The sequence below is a fragment of the Desmodus rotundus genome, chromosome 6 (assembly GCF_022682495.2).
Source record: "Desmodus rotundus isolate HL8 chromosome 6, HLdesRot8A.1, whole genome shotgun sequence".
Classification (NCBI taxonomy): Eukaryota; Metazoa; Chordata; class Mammalia; order Chiroptera; family Phyllostomidae; genus Desmodus; species Desmodus rotundus.
In genome coordinates this window covers 147,012,004-147,036,073 of record NC_071392.1, presented here as the reverse complement: position 1 = coordinate 147,036,073, position 24,070 = coordinate 147,012,004, and the positions used below count along the sequence as shown (strand labels likewise).

The 24,070-nt window shown below is 47.7% G+C and overlaps 1 long non-coding RNA gene across 1 annotated transcript; it reads right to left on the bottom strand.

Moving 5' to 3' along the window:
- Window positions 1-1,668: 1,668 nt before the first annotated feature.
- Window positions 1,669-16,427, bottom strand: LOC123478329 (uncharacterized). Its single transcript, XR_006653494.2, has 2 exons — window positions 16,049-16,427; window positions 1,669-2,570 (listed from the first exon to the last, which is right to left on the bottom strand). It is a non-coding gene; the product is annotated as an uncharacterized lncRNA (long non-coding RNA).
- Between the last annotated feature and the right edge of the window lie 7,643 nt (window positions 16,428-24,070).

Sequence of the window (24,070 nt, the reverse complement as noted above, 5' to 3'; positions counted from 1 at the left end):
GCAGCCCTTTGGTTCGCAGACGGGCACTCAGTCCACTGAGTCACACCAGCCATGCCAAGGCCAGTATCATTCACACCAACATCGGCTGCACCTCAGTTGAGTGGAGGGGGTGCCCTGTGATTGACACCAGTTCTAAAATGTTAGGGTGCATTCGTCAGCCAAAGGGTTGTTGAAACAGAAATTGCTGGGCCCCACTCCCAGGGTTTCTTACTCAGTAGGTCTTGGGAGGAGCCTGAGAATTTGCATTTCTAACAAGTTCCCAGTTGATACTGATGTTGCTCATCCAGGAAACACACTTTGAAAACCACCGATGTACAGAATGGACGAATTCTTGGAAAGCAGCATGTGTACTGAGGGTTCTTTTTCGTCTTATTTGGGCAGAGAAGCATAACCAAAGGAGAGAAAAGACATCACCTGCCACCTTGCCACCCACTACCCACTGGACTTACACCCGCTTCCCTCGAAAAATGGAATTGCTCCCTATACTGCCTCCCTTCCTCCCCGAATGCACCAGGAACCTTCCTCCACCCCTCCGCAACACCTCTCTGCAACATAACTTCTAACCGCGCCCAGCGCCCGCACTGTCTAGAGTCATCTCAATTGTGTGTGGCGTGTCTTTCAGTGACTTTGTTGTTTCAATTAAATATGCTCGGCGTAAGAATCAAACAATAGAGAAAAGAACAAAGAAAGGAAAAGTCATCTCGACTCTCACTGCCCCAGAGGTACTCCCCAAGAGTGACTGACACACTCCTTTCAAAGCACGTGGTCCTCTGTACTTTCGTAATTGTACACAAATGGAATCATATAATCCAAACTGCTTTGTATCCTGCTTTTTCCACTTTTATAAAATAAGTTCAGATAAAGCAAGTGCGACCTCAAAAATTCTCAGAAAATGGATTAGTGGCATCTTAACACGAATCCCTTTCTTAGGAAATGAAGCGTTCTTTTATCCAGTGAATGTTCGCCGACTCCCCACGATCCACCAGGTTATTGTGTGTGTGCAGGCAGGCGTGTGTATGTTCCATATTTCATCTATCAGGTTTGCTTCAGGACGAGTTCACCTGCAATTGGAAGTCGGAGCTCTAAGTCGGTATTCACAGCAGGAGATCTGAAACACAGAGTATTGAAGCCTCTAACGTAAATTCTGAATTTTCTCTAGCGGTCTAGGACCGATGGATGACACTAAACTCTGGCCTCAGTTGAGTTTCCCCGCTGTTCTGGTTCTAGAATGAGTCACTGGCTAAGGGTCGAGTAAGCAAAGGGCGGAAGTGGGCAGAGTGAGAGGGGTGGGGGAGGTCCTTGATACCATCAGCACAGCCCAGAGAGCACAGCCACACCCCACACCCATGCCGGGGGGCTTTCAGAGGGACCAAGCACCCCTTTGCACCCGTAGGGGTACACAGGACATCCTTTTCTTAATCTGTCCTCATTTTCCAGATGAGGTTTGGTGTGAGATTCACTCAATCACGAACAAAACGCCCCAAGCACACGGCCCAGTGCCTGGGACACGCTACCCACTCGATAAGCACGTCACTGAGAAGACAGACAGAGCGGGCATCCGAGTGCCAGAGGGTCGCTGACCAGGCCACGCTTTCGGCCTGCAGACTCTAGTGAGATGGACATTTCAGGACGCCAAGAGACAGTGAGGAGTCAAAGATGAGTTCCCAAAAAAGACAAAGCGCGCTCTTTATTCCTCGTCAAATATAAAGCCTAACAAAGTCTGGATAGTACACACACAGCCCCCAGCCCTCCATCTAAAGGTGGAAATCGCCATCATCACAGCAAGCCTCGGCCTCAGAGCAGACCCTACTGATTCCATGGCGGAGGAGGGCAACAGAAGGCCTGGGCCCACAGCACACAGCTGAGCGCGCCAGCAAGTGGAGGGAGCCTTCCCAACCCTCGCATCCCTTTTCCCTGGGAGAAACTGGGGCCGAGTCCAAGGGCAGTCTTGTTTGGAATACAAAGACACAATGTAGCCCTGATGTTTTTACAGAATGCAGGAAGGTCGAGATTCAAATAAAGGGAGAGGGGGACCGTAAGAGGGATGTACCCATGTTTCTCATCTTAAAAAGGAACCATAACCTCAGCAGTTTATGCTGAAGGATACTTGTCGTGTTCCCACGAAGAAGGGGAAAATCATTGCAGTCCTTGGCCCAAGAGCATGGAAAGCAGTTAGTCCAGTACCCGGCTCACTGTAAGTAACGGATAAATGTAAACTCGTCCTACAGCAGCGGCAGCAATGGCGTTGGAACCCTGCTCAGCACAGAATTCAAGGCTTCTCGCAATTAAAACGAGTGCTTTTCCAGTGAACCCACCGTCCCTGTTCCTTCAGAGCTGGAGACTTCGCCCTTCTGTCTCCAGTCTTCCAAGTTCTTCAGCTGACCTTGGGGCTGCTCTCTCCAGCGCCCCTGGAGTCCACGATGACAGAGCTATCCCAGCTGAAGAACTGAACTTCACAGGTCTGACATTGATACAACCCATGGAATTCAGTTCTCAAAGCTGAGGATACACAGAGTCCTTCCAGAGTCAGTGCAAAGCCCCCCTCCGTGCAGGCCAGGCCCATCCCAGCCCTGGAAGACACAAGAGAAAAGCCAGGTGAACCCCGAGCAGCTGCCCCCCGGTGCCAGGTCTAGCCCTGGCACTCACACAGCCTGAGCATCTGCGGGCATGTGCACTGTGGAACGTCACTAATCGGAGCTGGTCTTTCCCGCCCCATGGCCCTCGCACGTGCTCTCCCCCAGCCTGGAAAATGCTCCCCTCTCTCTAACACCAGCTCATCCTTAGGTTCTCACTTGCAATGCCAATTCCTCAGAGAGGCCATCTATGGTAGACACTGCTAATTGTTCACCCAACCTCTGCCCGCCTAGAACCCCAAGTTTAACCTGGTACATGACATCATTTCCTGGCTCACGTGACTGAGTTCTGAGCAGAACTGATGAGCCCTCCACTGTTCCCCCGCTTCTCACTGCTTGGACGGTAGACATGGTAGCGGGCCCCCATGGGCCATGCAGACGAGGGCAGCTCCCCCACACCCAGGGAAGGACAGAGCAGCATTCTAGAAGATCCCTGAAACGGTAGGCCTCCAGATGAGCCCAAGACTGCTTTACCCCTGCACTACTGAGCTGAACATCTACCTCGTCTAAATAGTGTACTTTTCTAATACCTCTTTGCTGACCCTCATTGGCCTGCTATTCTCATTCATAATATCCAGTTCTATAGCGCTTACCACAGTTCATAACTGTACATCTCTTTGTGTAAGTATTTGATGAAGATGTATCTCCCCAACAAGGTTGCACTTTTCACAAGAGCAGAGGCTATGCTAGGATTTTTAAATACATATACAAATATATGTAATAGCTCTGTGGAGATATAATTCACATACTACACTATTCACTTACTTAAAGTATACAATTCACTGGGTTTTTAGTAAACTCACAGAGGACACAACCATCAACATGAGCAATTTTAGAACATTTTCATCATCCCCCAAATAAACTGGATACCCATTGGCAGTCACTCCCCACTTTCCCCCAGCCCTAATCAATCACCACTCTACTTCCTGTCTCTATAGATGTGCCTATTCTGTGTGTTTTGTATAAACCAAATCGTGCAACATGTGACCTTTTGTGGCTGACTTAGTTCACTTAGCATAATGTTTTCAAAGTTTATGGGATGGACATTTCAAGACACCAAGAGACAGTGATGAATCAGAGATGAGTTCTCAAAAGAGACGAAGCACACCCCTTATTCCCCGCCGAGTCCAAAGCCTAATGAAGTCCAGAGAGCACCTCCATAGCTCCCAGCCCCGCACAGGAAGGTGGGAACCGTCCTCATAGCAAGCCCAGCATGTTCAGCCCCTATCAGCACTTCACTGCCCTTTGTGGGTGAGTGATGTTTCATGGTGTGAATCTACCACATTTTGCCTATCCATTCGTTAGCTGGTGGCCATGTAGGTTGCTCCAATTTGTCACCTGTTAGAATAACGCTTCTGCGAACGCTTGCGTACAAGCTCTTGTGTAGTCTCACGCTTTCATTTCTCTTGGTTCGACACCGAGGAGTAAATTGCTGGGTTATATGGTCACTCTATGCTTCACCTTTTGAGGAACTCCCAGAATGTTTCCCAAAGTGGCTACGCTATTTTCCAACTCCACTAGCAGAGCATGAGGGTCTTAATTCCTTCACATTCTTACCAACACTTATCATTATCTTTCTCTCGATGATAATCCTACTGTGAACTGATATTTCATCGTGGTTTTGACTTGCATCTCCATGACGATTAATGATGCTGAGCATCTTTTCACGTGCTTACTGGCCATTTGTACGTCTTCTTTGGAGACATGTGTATTCAGATCCTTTGCCAATTTCTTAATTGGGATGTTTCTCTTTTTTCATTAAGTTGTACGAGTTCTTTATATGTCTTGGACACTAGCCCCATATATATAAACATAATTGGAAGATATTTTCTTTCCATGGGTTGTCTTTTAACTTTCTCGGTATGTGTGTGTGTCTCCACGACATTATTTCCAGTTTCTAGCATGATATCTGGGTCATGGCAGGCACTCCAGTGATTTGGAAGAAAGAACGGAAGGAAGGGAACTTGTAGAGACCATGTGGTTTCATTCCTTATCTTACAGACGGGAAAACTAAAAGCCTAACATCATGAAGACGCCAGCATGATGAGATAATAAAAACAAGAAGCTAGAAGTTACACTGTTTTCTTGTCCCAGCTTCTCTTCTACCGGCTCTGAGAACCAGGCAGGTCACATTCTCTCTCTGCACGCACATCAGAGACCTTCCCCTTCCAACCAGGTACTGGAACGAGCAAAGTAATTAATGCATGAGACAGCACTGTTTGACCACGAGTTATAACTGAGGCCCAAGGTCAAACAGCTAAATCAGTCAAGTCAGTAAAAGATGATAGGTGACCCAGTTTCCGGTCCAGAGTGCATGCTGGGGCATTGTCATTCATTTTTCAGACTGTTGCTGATTTCCATAATCAGTTGGGACACTTTCTGGTTCAACACAGGGAACGGAGCACTAACTTACTCCCAAATCACAAAAATTTTGAGTCTTCCCACCCACTCAGAGTCCTAGACAAGAAGTGATGCTTCCACTAAGTGTAGCCCTGAGCAGGGACTGTGTCCTATTGAGTCCTCAGCACCTAACACTATACCTGGCACATGGTAGAGGCAGGAAAGTATTGTTTAATCAATGAACGAACAAACAAATGAGTGTCAACTGCATACGAACTTGAACTCCACAATCTCAATAAAGCAGATGGGAATGAATTTACCAGGCAGAAGGGTTCTCAGGGAGCACCTGGCGTATCTGGAGGCAGTAAAGCACAGTGGCCAGGGAACAGGCTCTGGACTTCGGCTGCCTGAACAAGTTACCCACCTCTCTGAGCCTGTCTCCTCATCTGTACCTGAAAGTATAATAAGAGATCTGCCCCACTGAGTTGTTGTTGGGAGTAATCAACAGGCTATTTGTAAAACACAGAGCCTGGCATGCAGTAAACACTCAAAAAAGGTTATTTTTATAACAGACTCAGGAATGAGTGGTGTGATAGATTAATGAAGTCTGCCGCAAGTGCGGGGAGGAAAGAGGCAGCTGCCTCGGTGCACCCCTGCTGAACATACACCTGTCCCTATCTGCCGCTGTGCGACACCCATGCCTCCCGGTCCTTTGCTCTGTCCCGGCTTCCTGCTCCATTCATCCACAGGCCCATCCAACGCTCCGGGTGCTTGGTGTTCTGGGGGGACCCACACAGCTTGGTGATCACTACAGGAAGGTGTTGCATTGCCCATGGGGCAGCCTCAATCACACCTACTCAAAATGATCCGCTGCACACTCGCTTGCCTGGGGTGGCACCCAGCGCTTCTCCATCACCCGCGACTCGATGTGGCCTTTTCCACTTAGAACCCAATGTAACGTGCCATGTGAATGCCCACAGGGAAAGCCTCCCCTGTTTCATCTCTTCAGTCAGTCTTGTTTCCCCCTTTCACGGGATGGACAACCACGACTTGAAGGGGGAAATGTTATACCCTCGCCCTAGAGTGCTTCAACTCAAACAGCCCTGAGATAAGACAGCCAGCAAGCAGAAATGTGATGGGAGGGGGAGCCACACAACGTAAAGACCCCCAAATGACAACTGGTTTCCGGGAGATTTGTACATGCAAATCTCCCTTCACTCTCACAGTGCCATGGGAAGCAGATCCTTCCGCCATCTCCAACTGACCAAACAATAATAATTTAATTGATTAAATTCAATTAAGAAGGAGGAAGAGAAGGAGGGGGAGCAGAAAGAGGGGGAAAGAGAGAATGGAGACATGGGGGAGGGGGAAAGAAGTTAAGCAATTAAAACACTCACCCCAGCACGCATAACTAACAATTTTATCCATGCTGCTCTACTGCCTGCCTCTTGGAGAAGTTTGTTTGGTTTTTTAAAAATGATTCCTTCCCTGGGGAAAAACAAGCAACTGTAGAAGGCAACAGATAACAGATGCTAAGCCTGGTGTCAGCAACAGAGACCCGAAGCTGGTAAGAGGGAGACCTTACTCTGGGGTTGGTCCCTGGGAAGGTGGGCTCCTCCCACAGTCCACTGGCTCAATCAGTGCAAACCACTGGCTCAGGTTAAAGCCTCGGTGTGCATGGGGGACTCCTCTTTCCCCTCCGTTCAGTCCCCCTGTAAGCACTGTGAGCTCCACCCTCACAGAACACAGGAGCCTAACCTCTCACCTCCCCGCAAGCCACCATCGCTTCCCACCCATCCCAGCCACAGCCTCTTGGCTGGTCCCCTGAATCCACTCCTGCCTCTACTGTCCACCCTCCAAACAGCAGCCAGAGGGATCTAATCAAAAGCTAAATCAGATTATGTCACTTCCCTGAAAGGCTTTCCAACAGCTTCCATCACATTCAAAGCCAATCCCGACCCCCCTTGGCTTGGCCCACAAGGGCCCTGCCGTCTGGGCCCTGTCCTGTCTCCAGACGCGTTTCCTCCCGGGCCTCCCCCACGCATCCTGCCCAAGGGGCTCCTTGCTGACTCAGGACCACCACACAACATGCACCCCTCACTTCTTCCAGACTCTCCTCCAGTGTCACCTCCTCAGAGTCACCGGACCCCCGCCCTAACATAACCACAGGTGTTCCCTCACTGAAGCCCATGCGCTCTGCCCCTTGCCCCGCTTTTCTTCACAGAGCTTCTCGTTCTTTGACCGTTGTGGTTACCGCCTTATTGGTTGCCCGTCTGCCTCACCAGAGTGAAAGCTCCTCGGGGTGGGCACGTGGGCCACAATAGTGCCTGACATGGTGTAGCTCAGTTCCCAACCTTTTCTTCCATCATCACCCCTGAGAGAGCCTGTTTTCCTAATCACCCCCCCATGGAATTTTAATACCACAGGTACAGTACATATCTGTTTACATACTGGATGGATATCCGTGCTTTACACATAAAAAGAATAAGACTTTTTTCAGGCCCAAGAGCCCACGTTCATGCCCTTCAATGATCGATTTGTGGAACGGTGCTCGATAAGCATCTGTGGAAGGCACACAGCTCCTGAGGCGAACGGCACGCTGAGAGACATCAGTCAAGACACTGAGCCCAGCTGGGGAAATTCCAGGCGCCCGCCCCGCCCCCCCATCTGCAGTGTGGGCACATCCTGTCAGGCTGCGTCTGGTGACTGCTGGGTATTTTTCTAATTCAGGTTCTCAGCTTTTTTTTTTTTTTAACCCCAATCTCGTTTTGCATCCCAACTCTTTCTGCTGTTTGACTACTGAAATTGGCTCTTCCTTCCCCCTCGCCCCCCCCAAGCTTGCTTTAAAATCCAGGTGAGCCCCTTCGTTCCTGCAAATGTCGTTCTTCCTCCCACAGACTTTCACGGAGTTTCTGTGTGAGCCAGACCCTGGAGATGAAAAGATCGCTGTGGTCCAGCCCCTGCCCTCCAGAAGCCACGGGAACGGGAGGGCAGGCAAACAGGTGGCCAGGGCCGCCTACCACATGCCCGAGTCCGAGGAGAGGCTTTGAATGGACAACTGCATTGACCCAGTGGGATCTCTCCTTCCACGTCCACCCACTCATTCACTCGCCAGTCATCATGCATTCACCAGCACAAGTCAGGCCCTGGGACGGTGCTGGAGATACAGCAGGGAACGAGATGAACTTGGCCCTTGTCCTCATCCTCGTGGAGATCACCAGATAACAGGACAGACCAAGATCTCATCGACAGTCTCATAAAATAACAAGTGAGCTCAAATGGCAGAAGTGCTACCAATGGAAAAGCATACAGTCCCTCAAGGAGGAGACATTTCAGGAGAAATCCTGAAGGATGAACCGGGTGTGGTCTGGTGAGGGTCAAGTCGACGGAGGCCCAGGCAGAGGGGACAGGATGTTCAGACACCCTGAAATAGGATGTGATGGGCCCCACAAGTGGGGGCCATGACAAGCCCAGGACGGCACAGAGGTGAGGGAGGCCCAGGCAGACACAGGCCAGCTCGCGTCAGCCTTGCTTAGGAATTGGGAGTTGACCCTAACAGGGGACAGAAGAAGCAGGGAGGGATGTGATCCCAGCTGCATTAAAAAAACTATTCTGGCTGGGTGTGGTGGACAGTTGGGAGGAGGGCAAGAAACAGTCCCAACTACCCACCGTCTGATCACGCCACGGGACACTGGGTCCTCCGGGTCTTGAGTCCGTCAGTCGAGTCATGGGAGACTGTGAAATTCTCAAAACAGCCACAAGATTTTCAGCCTCTCTCCCTCCGCCCCTGAACAGCAGCGCACTGCCCGTGGGAGATGGTCGGAAAATGTGTCTCGAGTAATTATTTTGTGACAACTAATAATTCTCTGCTTTCCTTGTGATCAATAATTCCTTCCCCTGCCCTCTGAAAGACCCCCTTCTGTCTCCGATTCAGTCAGTCACTCTCCCACTCTCTGCCCGAGGACGAGTTCTGGCTCTGCAGACCACGGTAACCTCCAGGCCAGGTCCTCTCAAGTCCTCTGAACCACAGTGCAGGGGACATCAGAGGCCACCAGGGTCTGAATGGCGGGCCCTTTCAGCCATTGCGGTCTGCTCCCTGCCTCTAATGCCCACCTGCACCGGGTTAACCAGACCCTCCAGCCTCCCGCTCCTCGGTCTGCATCTCCGGGTCAAAATGAACTGAAGCTGAACAGCCAGGACCGTTTTTCAGCCAAACGGAGGGCAGGACAGAGCAACTCAGCAAAGCAACTGCTTCCTATTTACCAGGATGAACTCGGTGCTATGAACCTTTCTGTCAGTTCCATGAGGTTTGTAGTCAGAAACCGTGGAAACAAAGGAACAACACAAAGGTCTTTTACCTACTGACCATTTACATTTATCAACACTGCTGTTAGATGTATTATTAGCATTTCCCCAGCGCAGAGCCCCGGAAGCTCACATTGTGCTAAATCCATAAAAAGCTGAAAAGCTGAGTTCTCTTTCAAGACAGAATACTATTGTGTAACTCTGTCAGGTAACTGTATAATTTGTCCTTTGAAAGAAATCTCCCACCTGCTTTGGTCTTGGTGCATTATGATAAAGAAGCTATTCATTTCTATTTCCAATAGTTCATCCCCTTCTCTTCTATGTATTTTTCCCACTATCGGAGGGAAAAATAAAAACTAACCTGAGTTATTATAAAGATGATTTTGAAAAAAATTTTCTACTGTGGCACTTTGCTCTTGCTACATGGAGTTAGGATGAAAAAGTGGGTTTCCAGTACGCGAGGCTTTTAGGAAAGCTACTAATCTAGTACAAAAGTGCAAATCTAAACCCTTTCGAAGCTAACTTAATCCTGGTCTTCCAGTTTACTCCCAAGAGGTCTAAAGGAGGTATATCCACATCGCTTTATGTTTGCTATTAAAAAAAAAAAAAGTCCCTTACATAGCACTTCATTTTCTTTTTAATTTTTAAATAATTATCTCATTTAGATCTGTGCCTTAGGAGGCAGGCTGGAGCAGACACAGCAATGTTAAAGATACTGGGTGAAGGAGTCTTTGCCAGTCAGAAACTGCAGGGTTGTCTTGGTGTTGAACTTAGCTAGCCGTTTGTGTAAAACGAAGTCCCCTTGCAGCCATGTGGTGGGTTCTTGCAGTGAGATAAAAAGACTTTATAAGACACAACTCACCAAGCAAATGATTGCAGCCCAGCACCGGGCACCCAGCACCTCTAGGCTCTGGGGCCCAGTCAGCCAGGAGTCAGGCAGAGCCTAATACAAAATATGCTTAAAGCCTGCAGAAATCATGACGGCTGGATTCGCTCCACAGAGGTGCTCATACTTTCCTGTCTTCCAGCCTGGCCGCCTCAAGCTTGGAAGCAAACGCAAAGCTCCACAGCCCTGTCTCCGCAGCCTTAACTGTCTTTCCCTCTGTGTACGGGGTCCTTATGCCTGAGTCCAGGGTCCCTGCCTTTTGTGGTCACTAAGGCACCAGTCTCTGGGGGCTTCTCTGACTCCTGCCACTTCCACAGCCTCCAGTGCTCACTTGTCAAAACACTTGACTTCCCTTTGGAGGCACAAAATGTCGTATTTGACTTAGCAGATCCCCCACCCCTGGCCCCATGCCCCTCCTGTGGAGGACACGTAAATGAATAATAATTGTGACAATGATCGTAATAGCTAAGATGTGCTAAGTACTCAATAATGTGCCAGCTGTTGGGTGAATTATCTCACTTCAAACTCACAGCAAAGCTATGAGGCAGGTGCTATCGGAAATACCATTTTATAGGTGAGAAAGGTTAAGTGACTTGCCCAAGGCCACAGAGCCAGCATGTTAAGGGACTGGGATTTCAACCTAATTATTCCAGAGCCCAGGTTCCCACGCACCCAGCTATACTGGCTAAGTGAATTAACCAACCGAGCCTCACCAAGACCATCAAACCAGTGAGCCCTGCAGGGCCCCCAGCCCCTCCAGCTCAGGCCAGGGCACTCCTCTCCCCTCTGCAAACCACCTGCTGGTTTCAGTGGAGGAAATGAGCCCTTTGGGCACAGGCAGAGACTGCCCACACCCCCACATCAGCCACAATCTACTTAAAGACTTAATAATCTTTTGAAAAGTCATCCTGTCCACGACAGGGGCTCTCAGGAAAGCTTAGTGGCAAACGTTGTGGTTTTGCAAAAGCTGCGGCTACAAAAGGGAAAACAATTTCTGGGCGACAAAATAACAGGAATTGCTGGAAGATGAGGCTTTCGTCCACGCCCCTCTGAACTGCAGGAGGATGGTGTGTGTGTCCGCAGCAAATGATCACAGCATTCCCAAAGCCATCGACTCAAGAATCGAGCAAATGCGCAGTCTCTCCTCACCCCAGATTTCCAGCTCCCCACTGTCGTGACCGTCTTGCTTTGAAAATCATTTTCTGGGCCCTTCTGCTGCTCCATGGAGCCGGATCGTTCCTTACAGGCCTATTAACGAGCTGGGAGTGCTCTTCTGAGCCGCACATCACATTCGCACGCAGCTCGGGTAGGTTTGTCATGGGACTGGCTAATTAACAGTTCTGGAGCCTGAAAAGAGAGTTCCATTTCATGAACACGTAATTTTTTGGTGAATATTGTTTTGATTTAAGCTCATTTGTTCCCTGGTGGGGAAGATGTGGAGGTAGTAGAAAAATGGGAAGTCTGGGTAATTATCAGAAGTGAGATCAAATGTGGAGTTTTTTAAATAGTAGTAATAGCTAATGTTGTGCTAGGTCTGTCCTACCAGGTGTGTTCTGGGTGATTCATGTGTATTTGCTTGTTTGGTCTTCAGGACTGTTAAAAATAAACAACAGGCCAAAATGGAGTCACGTATGCTAAGCCACATCTCCAAACCGAACCTTAATAACTAACCTACTTAGAGTTTCCGCCTTTCCGTGGAGTAGAATTTTAAACCTATCAGTCTGGAATTTCCTGATCCACACTAGCAAGGGACCCTGCCATTCCTTTCCCCCCAAAAGAAGATGACTTGGACTAAAAATAATCCTTCCTCTCTTTTTGCTAATAATTCTCCTGCCTAGCTTTCTGCCTACAAAGACCTTCTATTTTGTGCAGCCCCCCAGAGCAGCCCCCTACTTGCTAGACGGGATGCTGCCTGAGTCATGACTCAATCAAGCCGGTTACATCTTCACATCTACTCAGTTGAATGTTGCCCTTTAACAAGATCACCCTAGGAGACAGGCACCATGTTATTTGCATTTTATACAGGAGAAAATGGAGGTTCCCAGCTAAACTACACAGCGGAGACAGGGGTGGTTCTCAAAGTGGGGGAGGGGTGTGACCCCAGCAGATATTTGCCACGCCTGCAGACAGTTCAGATCGCTGTGCCTAGTCAGGAGAGCTACTGGCACCTAGTGTATAGAGGCCAGGGATGCTGCTAACCGTCGTACAATGACACAGGATGGCCCCCACAGGGAAGCATTAATCAGCCCCAAAATGTCGATAGTTCTGAGGGAAAGAAACCCCACTGTGGAGCCTTGTCCTTGCCATTGTGTCCGAAGCGGGTGCCTCGAGAATAAGGCATTCTGTATAAGAGGCGGGTCACCAGCGCTGACCTCCTTCCCGATGTGCCAGAGAAATGCCTGTGCTCCTTTTTGGCCAGTCACCTCTGCAGCAGCAACACCCATCAACAATATTAATGATGTTTTTGACCTGCCTGAAGTCTGGATGGGACCTCTTACAAGCCCTGTGAGACCTCAGGTTGCCTACCAAAAACCGTGAACTCTCTAGAAACAATATTAACTAAACATTGGACCGTGGAGCAGAAACAGCAAAAACATCAATAGGAGAAAAGCGAGATTCTGAAAAGACATTGGTATTTATGGGGGAATTTCGGACCATGCAAAATCACCCTTTCAAATCATAAAGCAGCTGAGACAGGCCCACAGGAACCCTCGGTATTACCTGTGCGACTCTTCCATCAACCTCAAACTACCCTAAAGTTAAAAGCTTATTTTAAAAAGTAACAGAGGGAAAGACTGGCACCTATCGAGTAAAAAACTGTATCTGTCTCGCACGTCAGATCAATGAAGGAGCTAACTGCAAATAAACAATGTGATAACAAGTGAAACCATACATGTTTCATAAGCAAATGTAACAATAAATCTTCGTAACCTTCACTTGAGAAAGGCCTTCCTAAACCACACACAAAACCCATGGAGGGAAAGGCTGGCAGGTCTGAGACCACCTTGGTGGCGACGCGATTGCATTTTGAAGAGGAAAGGAGTATCAGTTCAGGAAAGAAGTAATCGGAGCTGTTTTGCAGCTTTCCTCTGGAGAAATTTCCTAGCCAAAGCTTTGCCTCTCCCATTACAGAAGTCTAAGGGAAAGCCCTTGGGCCCATCCCCACTGGCGTGCCTCTCTAATGAGCTTTAGATTTAGGAGGCAAATTCTCCTTCCAGCCCTCTCTTCCTGGTTGGAGGAAGTCTCTGGCAAGCAGATGGGATGTTGTTAGTGGTGCATAGGCATAACCCTAGAGCCACGTCTCCGTTAGTAGAACAAGGGGCTCTTTTCTTGTTATTTTACTGTCTGAGCTGATCTGGGTGACATTTCCTCCAGCGCTGGAAGCAGCTGGTAACAACTATCTTAAGCCAGGCAGCTGCTGGTTCCCTCCCCCGCCAGAATGGTGGCACTATGGGACTCTCTCTGGTATTTCAAGACACAAAGCTACAGAAAAACTTTCAGCTCCACACCCGAAACTCCGGTATTAGCTTTCCTTGAGATCTATGCAGTTTTATGCGCCAACCTCCAAGAAATACTAAAGCTTCAAGACAGTCATTTTTTTCAGCATGACCTTGTGATCCTGTCTCCAATAAGGAATGCCTCCAAATAGTCGTGTCTTGAGGATATAAATTTCTTGCAGAGTAAGAAACCTAAGAATAATCTAAAGGAAGGCATAGGCAAGGCTCTCTGTCACCTGCGTGATAGTCTAGTTATCTGATTGCATTTTCCCAGTAGCTCTTTTCATAGAACCAAAGACACTTTCTGGGAGAAGGGCAACCAAAACCCTGTAAAACACCGTATCAGAGCCAGTCTGAAGAGGAAAACGTCAGGAGATCTGCGTTTGAGTCCCTGCTGGGCAGTGTGGCCTTGGGTAGGTCACTTGACCTCTTCGAATCTCAATTTCCTCAGCAGTAAAATGGGTATAATTCATTCATTCAACAACTTTTTAATAAGCTCCCATTCTGTGCCAATTCTACTGTCTTTACTAACCTCACGAATTTTATGGGAGAATTACATGACATGACCCGCGAAAAATGCTTTGCAAATTGTAAATTATAAAGACTTCATTGGTTATTGTTAAAATAAAAAGAAGTTGTTGTTGTTGTGATTATTAAGACTGAGCCCGAGACTAAAACAAGGAACTTTCGCCAGATTGTAGAAAAACCAGAGGGAGGAATCATCAGTTGAATTCAAACAGTGCCCAAAAGCTGGCTTGCGGGGACCACACCCAAGCCTATAAATTGCTAATGACCAGAGAAAACATATACAGGGTCCGGCAGAAGTAACACCTGCTTGAGTGTGGTTGGTAGGGTAGTAACAATATGGGTGTAATAATTTGTGGTTTTAATTTGAACATTTCGCCTACATGCCATATGGTGTGCTTGAGTGTGATATTGTTGTCACGGAATTACATGCTTATGATTCTGTAATAAAAGGTTTTATATCAAAAAGAGAAGCTTTATTTGTGCCAGACCCTGCATTTGCTACAGATTTAACCCAAAGGCTACGCTGAGAACAGACCACCGGGTTTCAGCAGGGCCCACGGAGAAATGGGATGATTGGAATTCGGAGGGACAAGGATGACCAGGTGTCCCATCCCTGCCCAGGCTTGGTGGCTCCTGAAGAGAAGACTCAGACAGCACTCACCCCATGCTGACCATCCGGGTTACTGCAAACCATCCCAGCAAACCCCAAAATCAAGGTTCCTACCTTCTCCCTCCACGAGCTCCGCCACCGAGGGCCCTTGTGCCGTTGCTTACCTGTTCTGAGGAGCGCTACATATCAGGACAGCAAGGTGATTTTTGTTAAAAACAAACACCTGAAGAGAAATCTGTTCTGTTCACAAAGCCATCATTAACAACTTAGGGACACACAGCGCTTGGCAGTGTTTGGGGCAAAACCCTGTGGAACCCCAAGCATGCAAACGAAATAATGCACAGGGGCCGTGAAGACCCCAATTGACAAGAAAATGCAATGATACAATCACTAAGCCTTCAAGAAAGAAAAGCTACAGTATTGTCCAATGGATACAAGTCAAGCTCAGTATGTCAAAAAAAAAGAAAGAAAGAAAGATTAATTTCCAAAGAAACCAACAAAACTCGTATATTTAAAGATGAGATTGAATGAGATCAAGAATAGAAACACAACGGTGGGGGTAAAATAGAGAAAACTGTACTTGAACAGCAATTAAATTTTCTTAAAAAAAAGAACAGAAACACAGCAAACAAAATACAGCGGCCCTAATCCCCAACCCCGAGTCCCCAGATTATACCACGTGTCCTGCGCAACACTTTCACACTCCCGTCGCTGCAGAAAGTCTGACTTTCTAAACAGAGGCCACGGTCCACAACTCCAGGGCTTAAACCCTAAGATCATCAGTACACATTCCACACCACTTCCTCACCCCACCCGACCCCACCCTGAAAATAACAAAAGGTCGAAAATATTTTCCTCCTGGATATGGAGCCACGTCTTAACTAAGGCACTAGAAATATCTGCGAGCCACAGAGTTACAGTTACAGACCATGACAAGAGTCTCACCTACTTTAACTCTAACTCATTCAATACACCTTAAACATCTAGATTATATCTTCAATGTGCCATTTACTGCGCAATAATCCACTGTTCAAAAGCCCACCACCTCTCAGACAGGAGATAAGTACGTAATAAATCAGCCTGCAGAATTATTTTCCCCCCTCACACATACAGGGAGCTCCTAAAATCTCGTTTTACTCTATCTTTTCCAGGGCTGCAGCGGTCCTGCCCCTCCTCACTCTGCTACTCCCCGCTGCCCACCCCGCCCACCTCGCTGGCGTGGCTCCCTGCCCGGGGTTTTGGGTTTTACCACCGCACTCGGCCCCCCGCGGGGCCATCCTGGGGAAGGAGAGCTGTTGAGGGTCTGGAGCAAGAGCATCTTTCTGGAGACCGGCTCTAGTTCGCTGGGGTGGAGGAAGGCACTCGAAGGCCTATTTGCATATGCTTTTATTCCATTTCCACACCCTGCACGCAAACGCTCTCTGGAAAGTCCCTTCTGAATTCCCTCCTGGGCGCAGCGAAGGGGGGAAGAGGCTGGGCCGGAATCGAAGGTTGCAGCCTCACAGGGTGTCAGCGTCGCCCTGGGAGCGGCCTCGACCTCCCTCCTGCGCCCACCCGGTTGCGGACCCGGGGGGTCGGGCCGTGGGACCCTCTCCCAGCGCGCCCCCGGGAGCAGACATCTGCGCTGGCCTGCGCGCTCTGCAGAGCTCTGGGCAGGATGCCCGAGCACAGCTCCAGCCTCCCCGGAGGAAGGTCTGGCCAGGCGCCAGGTGCCCCGGCTTCCTGTCTGGACTCCCAGCAGCACCGCGGGGAAATCCCGAGACCTTCACTCGCCGCCCAACGACCCTGCTGGCCTTTCAAGTGTGCGCAGGCTGAGTTTCGGTCAAAACCTCGGTGTAACGCTCACCAAAAATAAAAGTAAATAAATAACGTGTGTGCAGGCACATATATATATTTACTTATATATTATTTTTTTAAGAACCGGCCTTTTGGAAAGGATGGGGACCAGGCAGAAATCCCTTTTTCTTGCTGCACACCCAAGGGGCCTGGATTTGCTCAGCGTGTGGACGAGCGGAGGCTGTGGGCTGTACACTGGCTACTGGAAGTGTGTGCGGGCGCGGCAGGCAGGGGAGGCAGGACCCTCTCCCCCAGTGCTCTTCTCCAACGTGTGGATGTACAAAGCAGTCTCTGGTCTCACTCAGCTGCGGTAATCCTCTGTGCCAGGCACCCTGCCCAGCGTGTCACGGGCAAGAGCTTTCCTAATCCCACCGCAAGAGGGTCAGGTAGCCAGTATTATGACCCCCATTTTACCCATACAGGGATTTTACCTCCCACAAGGTCAGGCTGACTTGCCCAAGGTCACACAATCAGTAACTGTTTCATTGGGGGCCCTCTCATGCTCCTTTCCCCAAACTAGGGAGGACTCCGAGGCCCGTGAAATGTGCAGCTGCAATTGAAGATTCCCAGACGAGAGTCCCTGGAAATGTACCCACGGCCACAGGCTTTCACTTCCAGGTAGAGTTACTCACTTCTCTGAGCTTCCCGGAAGGGATTTGTTGCTCACCTTGCCGCGCTCCCAGAAAGTTTCTTTGAACTTCTATTATGGGTAACTTATTTTTTTTTCAATTACAGTTCACATGAGATACTGTTTTGTATTAGTTTCAGGTGTAAAGCATGGTGGTTAGACAATCATGTGCTTTACGAAGTGATCCCCAGTATTCAAGCCCCCCCCACTACGACACTCAGTTATTACAATGTTGCTGACTACATTCCCTGTGCTGTACTTTAAATCCCTGTGACTAGTTTGTAACCACCAGTTTGTACTTCTTCATCCCTTCACCTTTTTCATTCAGCCCACCACCCTCCCCCCTTCGGCACCCATCCATCTGTTCTGTGCCTGTGAGTCTGTTCCTATTTGGTTCTTTAGATTACACATACATGTGAAGTCATAGGGTATTTGTCTTTCTCTGTCTGACTTATTTCACTTAGTGTAACACCCTCTAGGTCCACCATGCTGTCACAAATGGTAAGATTTCATTCTTTCTTATGGCCAAGTAATATTCCATTTCATATATATTTGTACCACAGCTTTTTTATCCACTCTTCTATTGATGGGCACTGGGTTACTTCCATGGCTTGCCTATTGTAAATAATGTTGCAATGAACAGAAGGGTGCATGTGTTCTTTTGAATTAGTGTTTTGTGTTTCTTTGGATAAGTCCCCAGAAGTGGAATCGCTGGGTCCTACGGCAGTTCCATTTTTAATTTTTTGAGGAACCTCTATACTGTTTTCTACAGTGGCTGCACCAGTCTGCATTCCCACCAACAGTGCACAAGGGCTCCCTTTTCTCCACATCCTCACTGTACTTGTTGGTTTATTGATGATAGCCCTTCTGACAGGTATGAGGTGGCATCTCATTGCGATTTCAATTGCATTTCTCTGTTGATTAATGAAGTTGCGCATCTTTTCATATGTCTGTTGGCCATCCGTAACGTATGTCCTGTTTGGGGAAGTGTCTATTCAGGTTCTCTGCCCACTTTTTTTTTTTTTTTTTTTGGTGTTGAGTTCTTTATAAATTTTGGATATTAATCCATTATCAGATGTATCATTGGCAATTATCTTCTCCTATTGAGTAAGTTATCTTCATTTTGTTGGTGGTTTCCTTGGCTGTGCAAAAAACTTTTTAGTTTGTCATAGTGCTATTTGTTTCCTTTTCTTTTGTTGCCTTTGCCTGAGGAGAAAAAAATATTGCTGTAAGAAATATCTGAAGGGGACTAAATGGTAAAGGGGGGAAAGATACAATAAAGATTAAATTAAGAAGAGGAAAGAAAGAAAATGTCCAAGATTTTACTGCCTATGCTTTCTTCTAGGGTTTTATGGTTTTGAGTCTTACATTTAAGTCTTTAATCCAGTTTGAGTTTATTCTTTATACTTAACTTTTTAAAAAGGAAATATTCATTGAGCACATGTATGCCAGACATAGTACGCACATACAGACTCTTATCCAGCCCTCCCAACCAACCCTAAAAAGTGATAATATTGTCCTCAGATTACAAGGAGGAAATTGCAGCTCAGACAGATTTAGAAACTTGCCCAAGGGCACACAGCTAGAAATCCGCAGAGCCAGGGTTTGCACCGAAGTTTGCTCTGCTCAAATCTCTGACCACCATATCCCGCACCACGCTGCCTCTCAAGGGCGTCAACGCCAAAACTGTCCGCTTGTGTGGGATTCTCTCCCATGGGGAAGGGGAGCTGCTGGGGTGTGAGCCGGGCCCCAGACATCTGAGTCAGCTCTGAGCTGACCTTGGGCACTCTTCAGCATTGGCTGAAACACTGAGTGGATGGGATGAGGTAGGATAAGGTCACCAGAAGAGTTAAGGAGAAAGTGACCTATTAAGCTTTCATGAAGCTTTTATGAAAGGCTAAGAGCTATATAATGTCAATCAGTGACAGTCATGTTTAAAGAAATTTGAAGTGATGTGGATCCACTCACTGGGGCTAGACTCAAAAGGAGCAAGCAGGAGAAACCCAGGCCCAGCTGGTCTCTGCTAGCTGGACTTCTGCATTCCTAAGGGCTCCCTCACAGTACGAGGACCTCACTTGGTAGGGTTTTCCAGACACTGGCGAGCGGATTCACAGAGCCAGGACTTAAGTAGCTATCTGCCACCAGCTGCAGGCACCTCCACTGCCTGCCTAGTGTCTGGGTAAGAAGAGACCCTCGAACCTGGAGCCAGGTTTTCATGGACGATGTGGGAATTTAGCCTCATCCTTCCATAATCAAAATTTATGTCATTCTTACTGTGTTGGGGCGGGGGTGGGGGGGTGTGGAGTAGGATGGAGGTGAGCTAAAGTGCCATTTCTAGAACGTCTGTGCCAGGAAAAGAGTGAGGCACCGTACACACATTGTCTCACTTAATTCTCATAAAGTGGGTGTTACCGTCTCCCTATCACAGACAACTTTACAGAGTCGCAGAATTAGTGAGACAATCCCAGGAGGGGAATTAAATGACTGTGAATCTTCCTGGGTAACAAAACACTGCCTTTCCTGGTTGGGAGCCCCAGTCTAACCAAATGCCACGCTACCTTCTTCGCAGGCACCCACAAATGCGAAAAGTAACAGGGTTTCTGGGTCAGAGCTACTTTCTACCCAGTTACTCGGGAGGCAGGGGGAGAGCATCGGTGTGACCATTTTTGAGCCCTGCATTGTTTTACTTTCAATCCAAGCAGGCCCACCCTTCCTTTGAACAACTCACTCACTCCCAGACTCTCCACCATTGTACTGGACATTGCAAAGTGCATCCCTAGCCCACAGTAAGTACTTCGTACAGGCAGTCCTCGATTTTGCATAGTAGAGTGCTAACTGAAACTATTGTTGATAGGTGATTTGAGTTAAAGTTCATGAATGGATAGAAAGTTTGATGTGATATTGGAGAGGCATTTAATTAAAACTGCATTAGCTTGATTTCAGTAGTTTTCTTTTTGAATTAGAGCCAGTCAGCTTTTCCCACGAGCTCTAGAAAAGCACAGCGTCCAGTCTCGGGTGCACTGCTGGTCCACGTTTGAGACACAGCTCTGCTCCACGTTTCACACGGCACAGGCAGGAAGCTTAGAATCTTGCCACTATCCACCTTAAATATCACAGTGTGGGTTCAGGGGTACAGAAATGTCAAACTGGAGAGATGACCTTCAAGCGTGCCCCCGTGTCCCATGGGGATATTGCACCTGAGCTGTGTGACCTCCGACTCTTTGATTCGGGACTAGGAAACTGTGACACACGTGGCTATAAAAAGTGTCGCGATGATGCTCGTGTTTCCAGCCCACTCGGGAGCTGAGATGCTTGGGGCTCTTGAGCCCAGGAAATCCCCAGACAGACAGCCTCTCTTGGGGTAAGAATTAGAGCCGCACCTCGGTCAGCTTACAGGTCGGCTGGAGCCCAGAATCAGAAGTGAACTCACCCTCGTCTCTGCAGGTTCAAGTGAGGGTGAGCTGTGTCCGAAGGGAATGCCCACAAAACCACATGCCCTGCTGCTCAGGTGGCCCAGACAGGGCGTGACGAGCAGCAGGAGGCCACCAAGGGTCACAACCCAGCTACCCCGCCCTTCATCACATCACGTACTGTCTGGCATGCATGCTTTGTCTGATGTTTTTAACTTTTGTTCTGTGCACAACTGGTCTCTCCAGCTAGTTCAGTGCCTATAAAGGACAACAAGGACTAGTAGAAAGAGCCGGCGTTCAACTCCAGCTGAGAAAAACTAACAACTTCTAATGAATTTCTAATACACCTGGGGCGTGGGGGGATGACACACTGCTCCCTGACAAGGTTTCATTAAAGCTTAAATAAGTGCCAGCCATAATGCATGGTCCACAGCAGGCCCTGAAAATGACAGAGCAAAAAGATCACCTATTAAATATCTCTGTATTTCTTGTGTAGCCTCTCCCCAAGCTGGACACCCAGAGAGCTCTCTCAAACTTTGTTCCCGGTAGAGGGTTCACGCTACACTGTTACATAAAAGGGCAGGCAAACAATAATGATGCCAATCGTGTGCCTGCATTCTGAGAGTCTGCTCCCGAAACTGAAAATGGGTAAGGGGACCATCAGGCATCTCTGGAGGTGGGAACAACACACGTGGGCTGGGAAGGGATACACAGCATCCCCAGCTCTGGAAGTGGACACGTGCCGCCATACTGAGATATCCAGACCCTGCAACATGAAGACAGGCAACACTGTAGCGAAGATTTAGCAAACAGTGCCCATGAGTGAAGCTGTGTTAACATCAAAATACTGGCAGCAAATCTAATCCGTCCCAAATAAGGACTTGGTTAAATACATTGTGGTGCACCTACCAAATAAGCATGTCCACTCTACTTAAAATGATGCTATAATAGTGACTGTCAACTGTACTTGAAAAACAAATTTTTTAAAGGTGATGATGCTAAAGAATGCTTGATAACATTTTTGAATCGTCTATATCTCTTTTAAAGTGAAAATAATACTATAAAATGCTTGCTGTCATGGGATTTCTGTAAGAAAAAGTGAAAGCAACACACCAAAAACGTAGTTATGTATAGAAGGAAGATGGAATGACATGAGGTCTTTCTTACATCTTCCCCCCCCTGTGCTTGTACAGCTAAAAAAATCCAAGTGTATTAATTTTATAAAAGCAGGGTGGGGGGCAGTTTGGAAGAGAGAGAAAGGGGGAAAAAAGAGGGGGGAGGAGAGGGAGAAAAGGAAAGAGGAGAAAGAGGAGGGTATCAACTTCTTCCCACCGAGCTGCTCCCCTCTGCAAACCTTTCTGTCTTCTCCCTTCAAAACTTCTGAGGACAAGCACTGCTTGCCATGCTGCTAGTAAAAGATTACAGACGAAACACTGAAACCTGTATCCAGCGCTTTAGCAGACAGTAACTGTTTCTAGATCAAAGGTAAGTGCAATGTGTGGGTAATTTTAAGCAAAAATTACTTTGCCTTTCCCTTGTATTCCTAAAAGCCTGAAAGGACTTTCAAACCACCCAAAAACTCCCAACTCTGTGGAATGATCCAGAGCCACATAGGGACACCCTCTTCTTCAAAAGCACCCAAGACAGAACACCATTTATAGCAGCAAATAGTATGAGGGAAATGATTCTGCGGAGCAGAGCTGCTCTAGTCCCCACCTGGGTCTGGTAAAAAACTTGGCTGTAATGGCCAAGCAGAGGGTCCAGAGCCAGATGGCCCAGGTTGAATTCTTCTGCTTCCACTTAACAAGTGGGCAACCTACTCGATGTATTTCTCTCTGTTGCCTCATCCTGGAGATAGCAGAAATAGTAGTACCTCAAAGGGTTTTCTTTAAATGAGTGGGCGCATGTAAAATCTTTAGTAGAACCATGGCCAACAGAGAGTAGGTACTGCATATATAAATACTGGATTATTCCAGTAGACAGTTAGGGCCTCCTGGCAGCCTAGCGTCCATTTCCTTCCAAACACTGTTCCAGATCTCCTTCCTGAAATCCTTACTCCTGTGTTCTCAACCCTGTTATTTTGAATGGAATTGATCCCACACTCTCCTCCAAACTTGGTCACTGATTGGCTGTAACCACTCTTCTGAGCAATGATAAAAATGGGTCAGGAAAGAGCGCATGACCCGGTTCAAGCCAATGAGAGAGATGCAATTCTGAGGCTTGTGAAGAGTCAACAAAAGAGACCCTCTGTCTGCCTAGATGATGCATGATTGTGGGGCTGCCACTGCCAGAGAGCCCCATGCAGGGGGCTGAAAATGAGGCCATCACCAAAAGAAAGCTCCTGATGGATATCACTGGAGTCCCTGGATCAGGCCTCACCTGAAGCTAGCATGACCGCTGAACAAGTCAGTTTTATGAAGCAACGAACTCAGTTACTTAAGTCATTTGGTTTGGCATCTGTAACTTGCAGGTAAGAAGTATCCATGGTTAACGTTTCTGAGATGACTCATCCGCCACATTTCTTCCTCTGGAACCTGACCATGTTCCAGGCATCCTCTAAATCAACAGAATTCAATTGAGTCTCAAACTCTCTTTCTGGGATGAAAACGAAAGAAAGTAAGTCTTCAGCTGCCTCCACCCTTTCCTACCTCAACTATTTCAACCCACCCCAATTTCCAAATACTCTCCAAAACCAACAGCATGACCTGAACAATGGTCCAGGCATTTGGAATAAGAAAACCATAGAAACCAAGTCAAATGCATAAAACTCTATATTGTGCATATGTATCTTTTAATGTGCTAACTACCCAAAATAAGAAATATGATTTGAAACGATACGCTTAACCAAACTGATGAAGTTTCACTACGAAGCTGATGTTTCTGGGATTTTGTGATGAGCTACTTGAAAAGCAGGGTACATTACCACACAGCTTTGAGTCACCCCAGCCCCTGGGCCAGTGTCCCCCAACAAACGGACACCGACACTCACTTGTCAAATTCAGATGTGATTCATTTAGGCCTCACCCTGCTCGAACCACAACTGCAACCACTTATTGGGCAACTACTGTGTACCAGGTATTTTGTTAGTCAACTTATTCTCTTAGATAATTTATCTCAAAGCACATCTGCATGGTAAATACTGAACTTTCATCCCTATTTGTAGAGGAGGAAACAGGGTGAGTTTGTCCCAGGCCACACAGGTGGTAAATTGTGGCACTAAAATTAGAACCCTGGCCTGATATGCAAAAGATGCATCAACAGTGAAACACATCACATGAGTAGCAGTAGAAGAAGAAACAATCATGTGGTTACACGATGTAAAGGTCAAGGGCAAAGATATTTAAGAGGCGGGAGGCAGCGTGATGTAGAGGAAGAAAGAAACAAGAGTTCACACAAC